Source organism: Podarcis filfolensis (genome assembly GCF_964270895.1).
Source record: "Podarcis filfolensis genome assembly, chromosome: 6".
Lineage (NCBI taxonomy): Eukaryota > Metazoa > Chordata > Lepidosauria > Squamata > Lacertidae > Podarcis > Podarcis filfolensis.
In genome coordinates, this window is record NC_139609.1 from 42,228,621 (window position 1) to 42,248,828 (window position 20,208).

At 42.1% G+C, this 20,208-nt stretch overlaps 1 long non-coding RNA gene across 1 annotated transcript in view; it reads right to left on the minus strand.

Moving 5' to 3' along the window:
- LOC310764994 overlaps nucleotides 1-20,208 on the minus strand; it is a 376,088-nt gene that overhangs the window by 267,448 nt on the left and 88,432 nt on the right. The window lies entirely within an intron of this gene.

Below are 20,208 nucleotides of genomic sequence, written 5' to 3' on the forward strand. Positions count from 1 at the left end.
AGAAAGGACTCCCCTCATTTGGCTTGGTTTGTTGTCAGTGATGTCAGCACATGGGTTAGCTACCTAAGGTTGTGATGTCATCCTGTTTACAACATGATCCTCTATTGGATGGGATCACCCATGTAACTATTGAAAACAATAGCACAGCCATTAGAAGGAAAATAAATACCGGTAATGCTGAAGCAGGTGGGGCAAACAATGGCAGTGAGTAGGATTTTTTGATTTAAAAAAAAAGATGAGGATTCTCACAATTATGGAGATATCTCAGAAACAATGACTAAAGTAGCAACAGGATGTGGCCCAACAGATGCTATTAGACTCCAAATCCTCCCAGCCCCAGACAGGTCAATGTTCAGGAAGGATGGGAGTTGTAGTTCAGTAACAACTAGAAAGCCATAGGTTCCCCCTCCTTGCTTTTGACCAAAAACCACTACAGGAGAACAGTTTGTATGGCCCTGTTCTTCTTGGGTAGACTAAGGAGGTGTCCATTGTTCTGCTCATGTTTCCCTGAATCTAGTCAAGCTCAACATCCATCCAGCAAAAGTTGAGATACTGTAGTCTCAATTTATACTTCAGGATTGTTGTCTCACAGACAACTAGGGTCCCAAAAAACTAGGGTCCTAAAGGGGTGGGAGAGGCTGTGCTCAGTGCTTTCATTGATCTCACAAACAAATGAAACTTTAGTAGGGCTGTTCTTGATTATCCTAGTGGCTGACTGGGATCATACAGAGCCCAAGATGCATAATGGAGGTGGTACTTTGCAAGGCAATAGGATGGGGGCCTTGGAAGAATGGCCTCTCTTTCCAGTAGCTTTGCAGGCACAGGAATGCTTCACTGTTTGATCAAGCACTCTTTTTCAATAATAGATTTACATTTCAGATTTACAGTAAGTGACAGAGCTTTGCATACATGAGTGCATGCGTATTAGGCATAGGGTTTACATTTTACAATTCATGGACATGTTTGCTGAGCATTGCCTTAGAACTTCCTGGTTTTGTAACGGGGAAACAGGGACCTCCCATCTTGTAATCCCAGGAAAGAGTCTTCATTTAACAAGAATTTTGGGAGAGGTAAGTTTTGCTAAAGTAGTCTATAAAAGTAGTGCTATTTTTCTAGAAAAAGAGGTGCCGGAACTCACCATGAATGCCTCCCTTATTCTCTTATAATGGCAATGGCACCCACCTGATACTTTCCGGAACTGAGTTCTGACAAGTTCCTGCTAGAAAAAGGCCCTGTATAAAACCATATGTCAGGGTTGAAATATGATTCATTGGTTAAAGGGAAAACACCCACTGGTCTCACTTGTGCCCCAAATTTCTATAGGAGTTATAATGTCAACTTATGATGCTCCCCTCCAAAAGCCTGATCCCTCAGACCTTTAAGAAAGAAAGAAAGAAAGAAAGAAAGAAAGAAAGAAAGAATAAATGTGATTTCTGTGGCAAAATTTGGGCATTTCTGATTTACACATTCCTCCCCCCCAGAAAGTGGCAGTAAAAAGCACACCTCAGTGGGAACATCCCAAAGCAACTATCCATTTACAGCTGTAAAGAATCAATACATTTAAGCCTGCGGTACATAAGAACGAACATTTTTCTTGGAGTCTGCTTTTAATATATTACTCATCTTTTTATTGTTCGTGTGACCTGATTATTTTTTTGGAGTTTAGAGATTTTTATAAGGTTGTATATATTAACATGTGCCTGCGAAAATTCCCCACTGAGCCAATGTTAAATTAGCTAAACTGAAAGAATGATGACATTAAAATGTCCTTTCAAAATCTTAAACTTTTAACTTTCAGGCTGGCAGAATCTCTATATACAAAATTCCTTACTGATGATGATCTCTGATCTTGGCTCCCTGGAAGAACAAAAGTGATTTTCCAATGATCTACAGGCAGAGGAGAATGCAGGGGTTGCGCCTTTCTCCCCCACAGCTTAACACATATTCATGTGCTCCCCCAGGAAATACATGAGAAGTACACCAACTGTCAACAAGAAGAGCATGGATCTCAAAAGAAAAAAACCAGCCAACACCCTCAAAGATTATGAATTCAACTCTGGTTTGCATTGGAATTGTTTTCTCCCTGCATTTTGCTTTGTCAGGACAAGGATGGATAACCCTTTCTTGAATTTAGAGGAAACTTGGGAATATCAAGACAGCACAATATGCACTCGAGTCCAGAGCTGTTGTTTTAAGCACAACTTGCCAGCAAAGGGGGCAGGGGCTGGTGATTGGGATTGGTGACCTGCCATAGAGAGTTAAGGGGCTTTAACTGCCTCCTGTTAAAATCTCACTCCAGACTGGCACTCCCCTACCTGCAATTTGCGTGAGGGGGAACCTTCCTGCTGAACAGAATGGAAGGGGTTTTTTTCCAATATAAAATGCAGGTTTTGGATTGGGAGCATAGTGGAGGAGGGAGAGGGTTAAATCACCTCACCATTTGAGCTAAGGGCTTGCTCCAGATTGTAGGCTGCACACTGGCAATGTGTTTAAAAGTACCCCTTGCATATAAGGGTATCAGTTGTACCATTTGGTTTAGTCTCTTGGATAAATGTGGAATGACTTCTGCTCTGTGTCTAGCCCTGAATTTTTGTCTTGCTTAAGAGGGTGGGTGTGAGAAAGTGTATGCTGCTGTTATGTTTTATAATAAGTGAAGAGATATGGGAAAGTGTTGCTGGGGAGGGGGGAGTTTAACAGAGTTGTAAGTGATAACTGTTTCTAAGTACTTAACATGTACCACAAAGGAGGTGTAAAAATAAAGAACTTGTTCTCCAAAGACTTGGGTGGATAAGTAGCAGTGGGATTTAGTTGTGCATTTTCAGCTGAATAATATTAGTAAACTTTCCTAACTTTAAGAACAGCTGGCAATGAAAAGGGTTGCTGAGAGAATTTGTAGAATCTCATTCTCTGGGGAAGCTGGACAACCATCTGCAGGAATGGTTTACATCTGGTGTGTGGTTTCCATTTCGGGAATTGGAGTGGAGAACACAGCCCCTTCTAGCCACATAGTTGTACTATCCCGTGAATTTATTACTCGAAGTCCTTTAAGCATTTTCAACCCAGTTCTCTTGCCTGTTCAAGATAGTGAGTCAGAAGCAGGACTCCCCAATTTCTACAAAAATACATGGTTGACCTGACCTGACATGAAGCCATGTACCTACTTTCTGCTGTCCTATTTGTTGGCGGAGTGAAATAATAAGCTTTTGCTGAGTAATGTGTTGGAGGGGCTATATCTTGGCAGTAAGTAGCAGTGGCTGGCACCCATTGGGACTAGTGGGGCGGAAAGCAGGTGAGACCAATAGTAGATGGAGCCAATCACAGGCAGCGCCAATTTATTCCGGTGTTGTCCCCATTCTCCTCCTTGTTGAGTTCAACAACAGCAGCACTGAGACTAAGGAGAACAAGAAGATGGTTGAGAACAGACCAAGGTTGGTGGGGCAGTGCCCCATTTGTCCCAATGGACCAGTTTCTACGTAGTAGGGTACATGCATGTAGAAGTTGTTGTTGTTTAGTCGTGTCCGACTCTTCGTGACCCCATGGACCAGAGCACGCCAGGCACTCCTGTCTTCCACTGCCTCCCGCAGTTTGGTCAGACTCATGTTGGTAACTTCGAGAACACTGTCCAACCATACTTGGAGTACAACCATTAAGATAGATTGTTCTCTGCTATGACTTAGTTGAGTATCACCCACAGTGTCCATATTAATATTTTTTAGTTTAAAAAAAAAAAACATGTGGGGCTACTAATGTAACTCAGGATTACACTTCCCACAGACAACCTGATAAGAAAAACCAGATTTTTTAATCTATTAATTTTTCACCACCAAAGGAAAAATATGAACTAATTTTTTTATACCAATGATGCCACATGGATGCTGCAAAAAATATGCATGCCTGAGGAGCATCCCACAATATCCCACAATAAGCACCCATCTGAAAACACCCTACATCCCTTATTATACATTGTGTATCCTTAGAGAGAAACTTGCATAGGGCTACATCCAGCAATGCCAGCTCACATGCACAAAAGACTTCTGCTTGTTGGGGGAAGAAGATTGGGAGGGGTGCAGAGGACTCCAGGGGAGGGGAGAGGAAAAGGAAGGAAGAAAAAGGTCCACTGCATTTGTTGGCATGACGATAGGCATCACCCATAATGTCTGTTTCTCTTAAAGATCTCACATGTTGAACTATAGATCTATCTTGTAAATACCAACTAGCAGATTTTCTCATAGCTGGGGCATCTAAAGTTTTGTTTTTCTGACAGGTATTCTTCTGTGGGGGAAAGAACATTGTGGAAACAAAACATATTTGTCTCTAAAACGTGAGATATTGCAAATAATTTGACATTGTGACTTCCTCAGATCCTGTGGGGGAAATATGCTCATTTGTGTCCAATTGATTGATTTTATGGAAATAATAATGTCTTTATTATGGCAGAATGGTTGGATTTCTGTGGTTTTGGCCAAAGAGTTTTCAGATGATTTCAACAGCTCAATATCCAGAAAGCATAAATCTGATATGAACACTTTATAAAACAAAGATTGCTTTAAGAGAGAGTCCCCCATCATTTCCCCCTTTTTGTTGACAACTGGCATTCTGAAATTTTAACATTAATATAACCAGCAGATTATGAATCAAACAATTTTTTTACACTTCTGCCACATCTTCCAGTTGCTGATCTTGAAGTATTTTACCAAAGTGTATTAAATATCACAGCGCATTTGATTAATATGACCATTATACCTGGCCAAACAATCCAACAAACATCCAAAAATGAAATATAAAAAACAGGACAGACATTTCAGCAGGGGGGGGGGGGGAAATCCCACTGCTTTTTTTTTCCACTGAGGAAAATATGTTTTGAATTTAAGTAACTTCTTATTATTTTGTCTATTAAAAACCAGCCAACAGTTTCAATTAGAATGCTCTAGGTAGATTTAGAGAGATTATCACTATGTGTCTTAAATTTTCTAAGTTGGACATTTAAACAACCACTGATCTGCAACTCCAGTTTGGGTTTTTTTCTGCTTTTCATTGCTTTTTTTTAAAAAAAAAATGGAGCAGAAATAAATATTGTCACTGCAAAGAGAAAAGGTGCTATGAATCCAAGGCACACAAAGAAATGTTCCAATACATTCAAGAGGTGGTTTAATGAAGCACAACACAGATATTTCAAATGTGTGTTTTATCAGGGCAAATGACGAAGTTTGGCATTTAAATTATAAGCCTTCCAAAAAAAAATTTAATCTGTCGGTTGGGCAGGATAATATAAATACAACAGAGTAGGTGAAGTGTCATATCATCCATTTTCCAGGCTCCTACATTCCCTGCTTTTGATCCCCAGTGGGAAGATTTATGGAAGCATTTTTATTTTTGACAATAACCATTTACCTTGTCTAAATTTTGCCAATTTGGAGGGAGCAATTTGTTTTTGTTTTGCTTTTAAAGGAGAGAGAGAAAGCCTTGAAGCCCATTTTTATGCTTTGCAGTGATTGCTCAAAGCAAAGGGCTGTTTGGGGCAGAGTTATGGGGTGGCATCTATATCACTTGCAGACATGCTTGACAGGTTGCATGCTCAGAGCTGAGCCTTAGATCTGAGATTCAAACTTGACATTCAACAGGGGGCATTTTTTCAGCTGATCAACAGCTAAGGAACTGGCAACTAAGAGCTGTCTTCTGATACCTGAAGGGCTGCCACGTGGAGGGTATAGTAGACTTGCTCTCTGATTCTCCAGATGGCAGGACTAATGGGTGGGAACTGCAAGGAAGCTCAACATTGGAAGCAATTTCCTAACAACAGGAAGCTGTTCAGCAGTGGAACAGACCGCCTTGGGAAGTGATGGAGATATTTAAGCACAGGTTGGATGGCAATTTGTTGGGAATGATGTGGTTTTGGATTCTTGGGTTCTCATAAGAAAAGCCCTGCTGGGTCAGGTCAAAGAGCCCATCTTGTCCAGCACTCCTTTATCACAGTCGCCAGCCAGATGTCCAATCCTGGGACAGGGGTATGTGGCTCCTTTAGTCTCTTCTGGCTCATTGGCTGTGTGGGATCTGCTTTAGGGTCCTTCTACCCTTGCTTTCCTTTGAAGAGGCCTCAGGTCTTATGCCTGGGCAGGGCAGAACCCTGGCAGCTAAAGACAGTGAAACTGGTTCTTAATGGTACCCATTAACGTCTATTGGACATGATAAACAACTGCAATATGAGGCTTCGTTAAAAAGGGGAGAAACCTGCCTCCACTCTTTAGATATGTATGGCTCCCATACATCCCCTTAACATAGCACTGCAAATGGGGGAGGTGGGCAAGCTTACCAAAGCTTAACCTATTAATTTGGAAACTATCCCAAATCTCTATGCTCCCAAAAAGCAGTAAGCTAAAGTAATTTCTGTGAGCTAAACTGCTACTCTCTGTTAGTTTGGAGGGGCCAGAATTCTGCAGGAGTGAAACCAGAGCATGCAGAGAGGAGCTCCAAGCCCTTTCCTTGTTTTTTGCCCGGCTTGCATTAGACCAGTTGTGTGGGTGTGCCTTGAAGGGGGTGAATCTGGTCATTATTCCCCAGCTAGGAATTTCATCTAAGCAGGAGAAGAATTTGGGCACTTGTGAAACATGCCCCTTATTTGAGACATGCTTTCATGAGATCTTGAAGTTCTTTTCCTTCGCCAGCATCTCTAGAAAAAAACAAAACAAAAGCCATGCTGGATATCTCTGACACTGGATGGTGCAGAGCCCACTGATTGGGATCTTGTGGGGGAGATGAGAGACTACAGCAAATCCCTGTGCGCTCTGCAGAAATTGTATCACCCCACCCACTGCCAGTGGTATCCTGAAATGCACAAGTCTTTTGTTCGTCCCTCATTCAACGACAAGCATTTCACTGCTATTGATGATATGAAGGCTTAAAATGAAATCCTAGACCCGCTTATAACACACACAGCTCCCATAAAAACCAGTGGAGCTGCTGAACTCATCACACATATTTTAACGAATGAACCTCAGGAGTAGTGGTAGTGGAAGTAATAGTAGTGGAAGACTTGGTGATCAGCAGGTGATCAGCATGGGGTTTATTCTATCAATAAAGATCATAAAGAGTGTAATTTCATGTGATCATTAAGTTCACACCAGGACAGAAATGTGTTTGTTGCCTGTGCTTAAAATAGACTCCTAACTCAATAGTGAAGGGACCACTGACACCTGCTGAACATCTCTGTTTGAATGAGTGGGTTGAGTAGGCATCAAAAGGGAACCGGTGGAAGCCCAAGATCAAAAAGTTGATGATAGTCCAATTTTATAAATGTAACTGAACAACAGCTCTCTGTGTATATGTATTATGTTTTCCCTTCCCCTGTTTCATCTCAATTTTCCTTCCCATTTCCTGAAAGCGCTTCCTGATTTCTCACCATAAACATCCTTTCCTTTTATTAGAGCATTTGACTAACTGTTCCTACGGTGTGAAGCCTTCCTCTGGCCTCTGCCAGAACTGTTGTACATTTCCCTACCTTTGATTATTTCTTCTCTTTGGCATCAGCAAGCTCGAAGCAGCTGCTTTTTAAACCTGTGCCAACCAGTAAGCACCGTCAGTCATATCGCATATTAGTCAGGGATGGATGAATCCATCCATTTTCTTTCTTTGTATTTTTCTTTTGTTTACCCTCTTAAGTTCAACATTAGTTTGTTGGGCTTTTTCTTTTTTCTTTTCTTTCCTTTCCTTTCCTTTTTCTTTTTTGGTAAAATGTCCTCACTAAAATTCATTGGCATTTTAGCATTCACATTTTTGCAAGCAATTTTTATTAATATAATGCATGTTTGCACGCTGCTGTCATGAATGTATGTGTTTATGCACACTTTGCCCTTATGCACACAGGCTCATTTGGCTTGCACGTTGTTTTGTGATGTGCAAATCTGGTAGGCTTGAATTAAGATGCAAAGTATCCCTGATATTTCAAAACCACAAGCAATTTTTTGTCCTCACGGGTGCTGGGCTGCATAAACCTCTTTCATGCAGGACATGACAGATGAGAAAATGCCGTGGGGCTGAGCTTGAAGAGTTTACCTTGGAAAGGAGGAGGAGGTCAGAAGCTTCCTCTTTCCCCTTGGAACAAGCATAGCTTTAGAAGGAGAATTTACAAGGCTCTCTATAGCATGGGGAGACCTCTATGCCTGAAGCTTTGGATCTTTCAGAAGCATCCATCATCCCATGCTAGTTTTGGAACGGCCTGTGTGTCTCAGTGGCAGCACATTTCCCACGAAACGGCCTGCTAGAGATCCCTCTCTTCAAGGGGACCTTACAAAAATGTTGACACAGCTGTGGATGGGGCCAGGACAGTTTTCTAGGGTTGGCAAGGGCCAGTTGTCCAGGGCTTCCTGGCGTGCAGCTCTAGACAAAAGAACCAGTGGGGAGAAACAGGAGAATGAAAATGCGAAGGACCCAACTCAGCTCTGTGGCTTGAATCTTTATATTGAAATGGTGCCATTATGGTTTGTGGAAGTAGAGTTGGGTGGTGGGAATGACCTGACTTCCTCCTGTGCCTTGTTAAGCTGCTTGCACTGCAGAAATCTGTGAATGAGGCTTCTAACGGCTCAGAAACAAATATGATTCTCTGCTATTGTTTACCCATTGGGCTGCTGTTAAAGATATACAGAAGCAAAGGTTGAAAAGTAGGCAAGCCTAGACAGAAGAGACAGACCTTTTTCTTGTGTGAAGTGAAGCCATTACAGAAACATGGCAGGTGCAAGGCAAGAGCAGGCCTCCTTTACCCTTAGAAGGCAGCTCTATATAGGGAAGTGTTTAGTGTTTCTTTATGTTTTTATATCTGTTGGAAGCTGCCCAGAGTGGCTGGGGCGACCCAGTCAGATGGGAGGGGTACAAATAATAAAATCAGTAGTTGTAGTAGTACTTGTGTAGGAGGAGCAATTTGGAGGCGATGCAGCCCACTGTGTATCCACTGAGAGTGAGGCCTGCTATTTTTTGTGACAGATTAGTACGGAGTACATCAGAAAATGGGGAACATAATCAAGCAGAGGCTGGTTAAGATATTTCTTTCCTTCAGTGGGGTTCCTACAACATGGCAGCTAGTCCTACTGCAGCTGTTCCTTGCAGTGTTTTTCTGCATTTCTAATTAGTAATGACAGGTTGCATTTCAGCTGTCTGAAGATTTTATTGTATTTCTGAAGAAGCTAGACATGTTTGCCAAGCTGAATAATCCTGTGCAATCAGGAGTAAGTACTGCCAAGGCTAGTGGAACTTGCCGCCCAGTAACAATACATAGTCACACCACTTGGCTGATCAGGGGTGTGAACCCAAGTCTCCCCAGTCCAATTCCAACATGCTAAGCCATCCTGTACAAGCCCACTATTCTATAATGGAATGTGCTAGTGCCCTTTGGGGAAAATACATAGCCACACACACATAATGGATCGACACATCTGCCTGCTTCTTCTTTTTTTAATTTTTCGTAGGAACATAGTTATGGCTTTAAAGAGGTTTATTTGAGCATGTTGGAAATCATCTCGAGATTATGAAAAATGTTGTCTGATGTCATGGCTGGCAGAGGAGCATACATTTCTTTCAGCATATGGCAAAGCGAAGCAGGGAACACAAAAGAAGGGATAAGCAGAAGGCCAAAGGGCTGCATTCTTTCTCCCCATGGTGACATCACTGTTAAATCCTCTACAAACCTCTTATTAAGATGGCACGATATGGGAGCATTATTAAATTGTAATTAAATGACATCTCCTGGTATTAGTCAGTTCATTCTGCTATGTTCCTTAGACCCTCATAACAGAAAGGTTTGTGGAAGAACTAAAATACCAGTTTCCCATGGAGGGCAAGCAAGGCCTGTGTCCGCCACACCTGGCACCATCTCAAAGGATCGCGTTTTCATAGAAACTGAAAATACGAAATTGTCCTGATTGTTTTGTTACATTCAATTATTTTAGTCCTTTTTATTGCTGATGGGGTTTTTAGTGGTCAAATTGTTTTGAGGTGTTTAATAGGAAGGGAGTCATAAATTATTCCTGCATTGCAGGGGTTTGGACTAGATGACCTTTGTGGTCCCTTCCAACTCTACAATTCTATGATTCTATGAAATAGATAAATGTGTATGAAATAAATACTGCAAGGAACACAGCAAGCTACCTTATGCAAAGCCAAACCATTGGTCCATCTAGCTCACCATTGTCATTGGGTGCTACCCTTACCTGCGATTTATCCACATACTAAATCTTACAAATCTCCCGCAAAGTGAGAGACTGGCTGAGCTCACCATCAGAAACATTCAAAAATGACAAAGGTGACTTATAGATCAGGAGGACTAATTTGATTCAGTTTGTATTTAACAGCAAACCCATCAAATTTGCACTTTTTGATACAATATTCCGAAACCAAAATACAGACATCCTTGAAAATTCACACTTGCTGTGCAGTTCTCTAGCTAAGCAATGTGTGTAAAAATGCATGCACTAGGGTAAAATGAGTAGAAAGGGGCATATTTTACTGAAAATAACATGAACATGCATTATATTGTGAGAATATTGCTTGTAAAAATGCATTAACATGCTGATGAATTTTCATGCGGATTTCAGATAGATAGATAGATGATAGCAAATTTATGCAGAAATGTGAAGAGCTGAATTTAAGATTGGGCAAATGAGAAACCTGGAAAACCAAAATTGGCCAATTTGCCCATCCCTAGCCAGGACAATACGTAACAGCAGAATCTTCCGTTTTAATGAAAATCTGCCCATGGAATTTTCTCCTTGCTGCTCACCTGTCCATTCTCACATATTCTAGTCAGGCTCTGGGGTGAGTGTATTAATAAGTGCTGTGTTTCACTGTTATGCTAACCTCCTGAGGATTTCAAGAATAGGCAAGTTAAAAATTTAGGTAAGAGAATGAATGAATGAACAAATAATAATGGGATAGCTAGTGAGTGATGGCCTCTCAACAACCCCTGTAGTGGAGGCTCTGTGTTGTGAAGGCACCACCAGGTATCAAACTGCATCTGCAATTAAAATCATATGCTGACAAGGTTTGAATTGTGTATAAATATTTTGATAAGATAAGATCAGCAACTAGAGCAGTCATACCTCAAAGGGCTGTGCTCGGCCAAGAAAAAATTATGTCAAATGCTTAAGAAAATAAGTGGGAAATATCTTCGCCAACAATATATAAAGGTGTTTTTTCAAGGCAGAAACGATCAAATGAAGTGTATCAGTGTCACCAGTTATTCTTTATGGTGAATTCTAAAGAGGCAAACCTTGGTGGCTCCTATAAGCCATAGTCTGCTGGAGGGAAGTAAAGACTACCTAATGGGGCACATTCACATAACATAGAACAGCACATGATTTGCCCAGATTAAGCTGAATCTAAAATGATGACCATTAAAAGGTAAATGTAAAGGACCCCTGACAGTTAAATCCAGTCATGAACGACTCTGGGGTTGTGGCACTCATCCCGCTTTACTGGCCGAGGGAGTCGACGTTTGTCCGCAGACAGTTTTTCCAGGTCATGTGGCCAGAATGACTAAACCGCTTCTGGCGAAACCAGAGCAGTGCGCGGAAATGCCGTTTACCTTCCCACCAAGAAAAATAGCTCCTTTTAAGAAGATACGTTTACCTTCCCACCAAGAAAAATAGCTCCTTTTAAGAAGATAGGCTGGTCTTAGATAACTCCTAGGGTTATCTAGGTACCTATTTACCTACTTGCACTTTTGACGTGCTTTCAAACTGCTAGGTTGGCAGGAGCTGGGACCAAAAAACAGGAGCTCACCCCATCACGGGGATTCAAACCGCCAACCTTCCAATCAGCAAGCCCAGGGCTCAGTGGTTTACACCACAGCGCCACCAGTGTCCCTTCTATGATGACCATTAGTGAGCCACTAACTTTGGCTGTATGTTCCAAGTACTGACTGCATGGAATGTAAGCTGTCACAGTTTGAAGACTGGACCAGCCTATCTTCTTAAAAAGAGCTATTTTTCTTACTAACATTTTAATGGTGTTTTCAATCATAGAAGTACAGAATAATGGCAAGGATATTTTGGGATGCAGCACTATCCCTCCACCCATCTACTTCCCTCTTTCCTTCATCGCTTCAAACTGCCCTTTAAACAAGTGTCAACTTGAAGAAAATATGAGGGGAGGTAAGCCCCACCCCACATAATTGATCACGTGACATGTTACACACACACTATTTGAATGGCAATACATATCAAATTTGGGAAGCCTGGACCCCTCAAAAAATGAGGGCATCAGCAAAGGGATCTTGACCCCTAGGAGTTAGCTCCTATGCCTTTAAGAGAGTTTAGGCCAAACTACATGACATAAAATGGGTCTTAAATGAGAGCCAGTGTGGTGTAGTGGTTAAGAGTGATAGACTCGTAATCTGGGGAACCGGGTTCGTGTCTCCGCTCCTCCACATGCAGCTGCTGGGTGACCTTGGGCTAGTCACGCTTCTCTGAAGTCTCTCAGCCTCACTCACCTCACAGAGTGTTTGTTGTGGGGGAGGAAGGGAAAAGAGAATGTTAGCTGCTTTGAGACTCCTTCAGGTAGTGATAAAGCGGGATATCAAATCCAAACTCTCTTTGCTTTTAACATGCTGGGTTTTTTAAAAAACAAACAAGGATGTCATCAGTTTAGGGAGCTGCTACTTAATAGCATCACATCAGGTGGTGGAATTTCAGCCTTTTTGCTTCTGCTGCAGTTCTGTGAGAAATTCCTAGCCTGAAGTAGGATTGGAATGAAATGCCCTTTTGGCACCAGGGATTTCCCCTGAAAGCAATAGGGTTAAACCCCGCTCCACGCCTATACTGGTCATGTTAATTGACACAACTCCAGCCACCCCAGCTGATACAACTCATATATTTTGAAACCTTGCAAAGACACATTTAATATCATATATAGTTTTTTTTGGGGGGGGAGATAAAATGGTGCAGATTAACTGAGGAAGTTATTATTATTTTAAAGGTCCTTTGGATGTTGCAGTTCTGCTTTATAGGCATACATCCATAAGTTCCTTCCATAATGGCATTTGTTTGTTTGTTTGTAAACAAAAATCATCATGCAGGAAAGTCTGGTCCATGTGCTCAATGCATCAACTGACATAGGCATAAGTTGCCCACAAAGTTTGAATTTTCATTAATATACTTGCCTGTAATTTTTTTTGGGGGGGGAACAGGTGTGTGCGTGTGTGTACACACACACACACACACACACACACCTATATTTCCAGACACACAAGGCTAGTGTGTCATAGAGATGGACAAAAATTCACAAAAATTCAAAACTTGACAGTTTCACCTGTATTGATTTTCTTATTTGTTTAGCAAGATTTCTCTACCACTTTATTGTAATAAAATCTCAAAGCAGTTTCCCAAAGAGAAAACAATAAAATTGCCAGTAAAAGACCAGCAATTAAAACCAAGTATTTAAAATATATTTTCAAAAAAAAGAAAAAAGAAGAATTTTTATCAGTGATAAGCTAAGCACCGGATTCCAACACATGTCAACCTTCTACATGTCCAGAATTCCACAATGTTACTTTCAGTGTCATTGGAAATTCAGAATCAACATCTGGCATCCACATTGAAGATGTGACCGCCTTGGTTTCCTACTGATTCAAGGAGATGAAAGATCACCAGATGCCAAACACTGGTGATGAAGTGACTAGCGAAGTACAAGACCAATATGGTCAGGGAATTGTAGCACTTGAAGGAAAAGGAAACCTTCCAGTTCAATACATAGATGCCCTCCATCAAATGAGTCCATGGTGTAAGTAGAAAGCAAGACAAAGTATGGTACATCTTGCTAGACCCAGCAATGTTCTCAAGGCCAGCAGACTACAAGCACCTTTGCAAACAAATACCTTTCCATTGTGGTCTGGAGCTGCAGCCTATGGCTTTTGACTCCAAAAGGCACTGGGAAAGTCAGCAGAATGGCTCAAAAGCATGTGAGCTGTCGATCCCCAATATCCTGGGAAGACAAGTTTAGTCGACTGATAAAGCTAGGTTGTGAGAACACAGTCAGCATATTACTCAAGAAGCAACCCTAAATACTTTTCGTTTGCTAGGAAACCATACCCTCTGTTCTTTCCCAGATGTTAGGCACATCTCTTTCCCTTGCCAGCTGTTTTAGCACATCTATGAATGCAGGAACCGTATTAGGATATGTACGAGGTGCCTGATGCCAAAAGCATTATCTAATTTGTTAGTGTTTTATTATTCTCTCACAGCTTAAAAAAAGGAAACAAATGACCAATGGTTAGAAACAACAACAAAAAGATTCATTTTAGTAGCCAAAAATGACCATGTAATAGAAGTTTTATGTGCTGAGCATAACCTATGAGTCATAGTCCATATGGTGGTTTTGGAAGCAACATATACGTTGCTCTTAGAGCCTCTGGGATGAGTTCTCCAAGTTTTTCACATATAATCGATGGTGATTAGTAGAGGATATGAATCATCATGGCGCGTAAGGGTGCCTGAGCTCATGCTTTAATGGTGAGGGATTCACACATTTTTCCTAAATGTATTCTTTCAGGGCTCTGCAGCTTACAAGCAAATAAAAGGGCAAAATGAAAAAAAGAATTACAACGCAGGGAGCTTTGTTTCTTTTTTAGATATTAAAATGGGCACTTGATGCCTATTAATATGATTTAAATGGAGCATGACTAATGCCACTGAAGTCTGTTTTAGTATTTCCCTACAACATTGGGTGGCATTCAATTGCATTTTTGCTCTAGCACAAGGGGATTTCACCTCCTCCTCTCCCAACATGAGTCCTACACATTCCCCAAATATTCTCTAGATGGTTGGGGAGGGAACCAGAACAGATTTAGGGGTGCGCAGGGGGAGGAGAGTGGGAGATTGTTGCATTGTACAAGAAGAAATCATGGCACGGAATGAACATTCTGCTTATTGCTACATTGAATACTAGTGGCACAAAACATATTCCTCTCAAACCACGTCCCGTCCCGTCCCCCCCGCACCCCCATCCCCTTCACACAAGAACCAGGATGGTGTTTATATACATGCCACACAAATGGAGATCCATTACAGATATTTCACAAAAATCAGATTCTTTGCAGTTGATAAGACAGAAGGTTTTTTGTAATACATTTTTCTAGAATACCAGCTGAATAATGATGGCAGCATGTGGCAGCATGCCAAAAAATTCAGGGGAAACTAGCATCTATACAGAAATGTCCCATGTCTATTGGCTAGAACAGAATCCTTCTTTTGGGTCTAATCTCAGCAAGGGGAAGAGACCCTGTGGGCACCAGGGAACTCTTCTATGTATACCTGTGTGCCCACAGGCGTTGCATTGGTGACATTTGTCATACAATAAGGTTCCTTTAGCAAAGGTACATTTTCACTGTGAAAATTTTCATTGATGTTACCCACACGTTTTTAACACCCCTGGGAATTATTACAAATAATCCATCTGAGCAAGACCTCCCAATATCACTTTAAGTTTCGCTTTGCACAAAATTGACCACAGCTTCAGGTATATGATAACCACCAGCATTTGAAAATACAAATACAAATGTGTAGTTACTGTCAACAACCTGTTGGGGAATTAGGTGCCTCCCAGTACGTTTCCGAGCACAATTCAAAGTGTTGGTACTGACCTTTAAAGCCCTAAACGGCCTTGGCCCTTTATACCTGAAGGAGCGTCTTCACCCCCATCATTCAGCCTGGACACTGAGGTCCAGCGCTGAGGGTCTTCTGGCAGTTCCCTCGCTGTGAGATGTGAGGTTGCAGGGAACCAGGCAGAGGGCCTTCTCGGCAGTGGTGCCCACCCTAGTGGAACGCCCTCCCATCAGACATCAAGGAAATAAACAACTCTCTGACCTTTAGAAGACATCTGAAGGCAGCCGTGTTTGGGGAAGTTTTAAATGTTTGATGTTTTATCATATTTTTAATATTCTGTTGGGAGCCCCCCAGCATGGCTGGGGAAACCCAGCCAGATGGGCAGGGTATAAATAAATTATTCTTATTCTTATTAATTTCCAGCTGCTGCTCATCCCCAGGGACCGTTTGTCATGTATACCAGCATCAGTTGACTCCAGTATGATGATTATTTATTGTTATTTATTAAATCTGTTAGTTGCTTTATTTTGCCCAAGGCAACCCAAAGTAACTTAAAAGTATCACTTCAACTGACGTGGATGGGCAGCTGCAAGGTGAGGGCTGAAGGGTTGTACCAAAAGGACCACCAGTTTGGCTCCATAGCCATGTCTACATACCCCACCTACCCACACTTTGCTACCTCCCTGCCCCAACCCAGCCATCCAGGTAAGTTGCAGTGATGCTGTTATCGGGAGTGCAGCTGCACTCCACCATACCACCGGCGGCTGTATGACACCTGATCGATAGCACCATCTTTTGTCGAAACAGATGGTGTTTGAGTCTGGCGCAAATAAGGATTTCCTTTTCTTGGTATAAGTTTCTTCCTACAGCAGCTACAGCGAGTATTAAATAGTTCCTAACCTCATACACTAGCTAAAGAGTTCCCGACCACTAAAAACAACACAAAACCTTGAGATTGACATTGGCGCACAAGCTATGTCTGTTGCAATGAAACCCCTGTCTGCTCTTTGACAGCATCGCACATGATGAGAGCCAAGGGAAGTGCACAAGTCAACTGGGGGGGGGGGGGTTCTGAGGTTAACGTTTGAAACGAAGACAAACTTTTTATGATAATCATGTAAATGCACATGATAAAACAGTTGAAAAAGTATTTAGGCGCAATGCTTTTTTTAAAAAAAACCCACAACCGTTTTCCCTAGAGTGTTGCAAAAGAAGATGGAAGTGAATATGGTAACACATCAAGAAGAAGGAAACACATCTGAGTCTCAACTTGGCACACATTATATAGGTTCACATAAGTTACCTAATGCAGATTGCTTATATAATAAATTGCATGCAGTTAAAGAATCTGAAGACTTTTTTAAAAGCAATATGCTAGAAATTATATTAGTGAGTACACTAATCCTGTAAAAATTAGAGGCTGCCCCCTCCCCTACTTTACATATGTCCTAGGTCTTCTCATATGTAGAAGTGGCTCACCAGGGGAACTTCTACAGCACCTTACTGGCAGCTGTGTCCCTGCTGCTTGCTGGGAGTGGGAGTGGGGAGGCAATGAAGAGTTCTCTGTGGTGCAAACGCACTGGCAGGAGCACTGAAGAAGTTTTGCACCATGCCAACCTCTCCACTGCATCACCCCTCTCCTATCAGTAAGCAAGAGCAACCCAGCTGCAAGGAAGCTAGTGCAATGCTCATACAGCTCTATTCATTTGTAGATCTCAAAGTGCTTTAAAAAACTAACATCTCCATTAGGGCTACTCAGAAAGTATTTCATGCTTTTTGTTTTCAATAATAATAATAATAATAATAATAAACTTTATGGGCTCCCATGGGAAGGAGGGCAGGATATAAAATGAAAGAATGAACAAATGACTTTTGTTTTACAAAGTGTTTCTCTGAAGATTTCAGCTTTGTGATACAGAACAATTTTGTGTGATGTCACTGCATACCTTACGGTGACAGCTGCCTACAGCCCTTTTCCCAGATGCAATGGGTTTTCATTGAGATCTTGATGAAGAAGGCATGCAACCATGTGCATCCCACTTGCATTTGGAAGCAGTCTCTATTACATAGGACTCTGCCATGTTTCTTTCTTAATATGTATTAATTTCTTAATTTGTATTAAGAAATTTCTTAATTTCTTAATATGTATTAATTTCTGCCATGTTTCTTTCTTAATATGTATTAATATGGCTGCAACATTTTGGCTTCTATCCAAAGCTGCAATTTCCACCAACTGGTATTCAGGAGCATACTGTCTCCAATTGTGGTGGTGCAGTATGGGTATGGATAATGACCAACTATGGATAATGACCACAGAGAGCCTTGTCCTCAATGAATTTGTCTAATTCTCTTTTAAAGCCATCCAAGCTGGTTACCATCACTACCTCTTGTGGAAGCTATCTAGATGATGTCTGCAACCTTCATGCCAGGAAGGCCATTCACCCTGTGGTCTGTATGCCCATCACACACCCAACAGTCTATGTTTCTAACAATCAAATCACCCACTACCAGAACTCCTCCTACCGCTTGGAGACGTATCCTCAGCATGAAAGGATAGTTACTCATCCCCCAAGGATTGGATTCCTTCTAAGGGATTGTTTCCTTCTTCCTCAGAGTAGCTACAATTTCTTTTTTTCCCCATGAGGGATTTTCACCTTTGGGTACAGAACTACTCTGTATGCTATTTTATTGCACATGGTGTGCAAAATCAGCGAGTTTGCCAGAACTATAAGCTAGGGCTGCAGAACCTCAGGCCTGGAATCCAAATGCAGCACTCTAGGTCTCTCTACCATTCACCCCAGGCCACATCTCTCATCAGCTCTGCTTCGCATCCTGAGTGTTTTTGCACAGCTGGAATGTGTCCTTGAATTCAGACAATACCTCTTGTTTGCCAGAATGGAGGTTACAGAGGGGTGTATGGAACTGGCATACAGTGGTACCTCGGGTTACAGACGCTTCAGGTTACAAACTCTGCTAACCCAGAAATAGTACCTCAGGTTAAGAACTTTGCTTCAGGATGAGAACAGAAATCATACATACCCACACTCAATCCCACAGATCGTGCGGTGGTGGCATGGCAGCAGCGGGAGGCCCCATTAGCTAAAGTGGTACCTCAGGTTAAGAACAGTTTCAGGTTAAGAACGGACCTCCAGGAACAAATTAAGTTCTTAACCTGAGGTGCCACTGTACTGTACAAAGGTGAAATTTACATTTGTTGCTCCACCCACTTGTGCCTCTGGCCCTGCTCACCAGTAGCATATCACCCTGGAAGGTTTCCTAGAAGGTTTCCTTGGGCTGGAAAAGGTTCCTCACCCCTGAGAGAAACCCTGGGACTGGGGAAGGGCAAGCCCTTTCTCCTCACCTTCCCTAAATGGTGCCCTTACAGAGTGGTTCAGGTTCTTCAGCTTTTACTGTACACGTATTTTTGGAATTGTGTGTGTGTGTGTCAAAATAATCAATTAAAGCTTTGACTGTAACTCTACACCATTATGTCATTGTTATGGAATCATTATATTCAAGAAGTCCTTCGTAACAGTTTGTTAACGTGAAAGAAAGAGCCTCGGCTTGACGGTTCTTCTTTGCTGAACACCACCAAGCATCTGTTTGTTAACTCAGCCCTTTCTCCATGGGACTGGGAATTAGCTTAGGAGAGATCTGGAGCAAGGCAGGCCTTTTGCTTTGCATGGCCTGTCAGGCACCCCATGCTCCAAAGGAAGGATCGTCAGCTGCGCCGGAGAGCCGTGAGGAGAGCAGCCAAACTGAGTCTGCAGGCCTGCGAGGGACCCCCATGCCAAGAACAGCAATAAATAACCTGTTCCAAGCTGATCTCCAAGTAGCAAGATGATTTCCAAGCTCAGCAGGGGCCCTTTTCCTTCTTTGTCTGAAATAGTCCAACGGCCCTGGGATACCTCACGAGAAGAAGGGGAAAAAATCACCATACACTGAGCACAGCTGCCTGAACGGGATATTTAAAGCTGGCTCACTAATGACCTCAGTGTGAAAAAATACATTTCCATCAAAACAGCTCAAGAGTGCAATGCATGTCAGATTCTTTACACATTATAAAAGGCTTCAGCAATGCCAGGTTGTCCCTGATCATCTCCCCAATAACTGTTACAGCTCTATGCTGTGATTCATGAATTTCTCCATCTGAAGAGGGAGAGAGAGAGAGAGAGAGAGAGAGAGAGAGAGTGGTGTCTGGAGAGAGGGAGGGAGAGAGAAGAGAGAGAGAGAGAGAGAGAGAGAGAGAGAGAGAGAGAGAGAGAGAGAGAGGTTCTGGGGTTCCTGACAACCTACAGACCTCAAATGAACTCAAATACCAACATCTTTTGGCTCTCATTGTAACTCTGAGTATCAAGTTAGTTTCACATAAGCACTGTTCATTTCCCTTCCCTTTGCTGTCACTCTACAGAGCTCTGGAATGATTGCCTAGTCAATGATCTGCTCTGCACAGATCAAATTCTTATGCATGCATGAGGTCAGCAGCAGATGGTATGGTGGAGCTGCTTCACTCACTTGATCTCTGTATGACGAAGTCATTGCAGCATACCGTGATGGTGAAGAGGCAGAAGCAGTGGGGTGGGCGCAGTGCAAACACGCCGACAGGAGCGCTGGATTGGCGTGT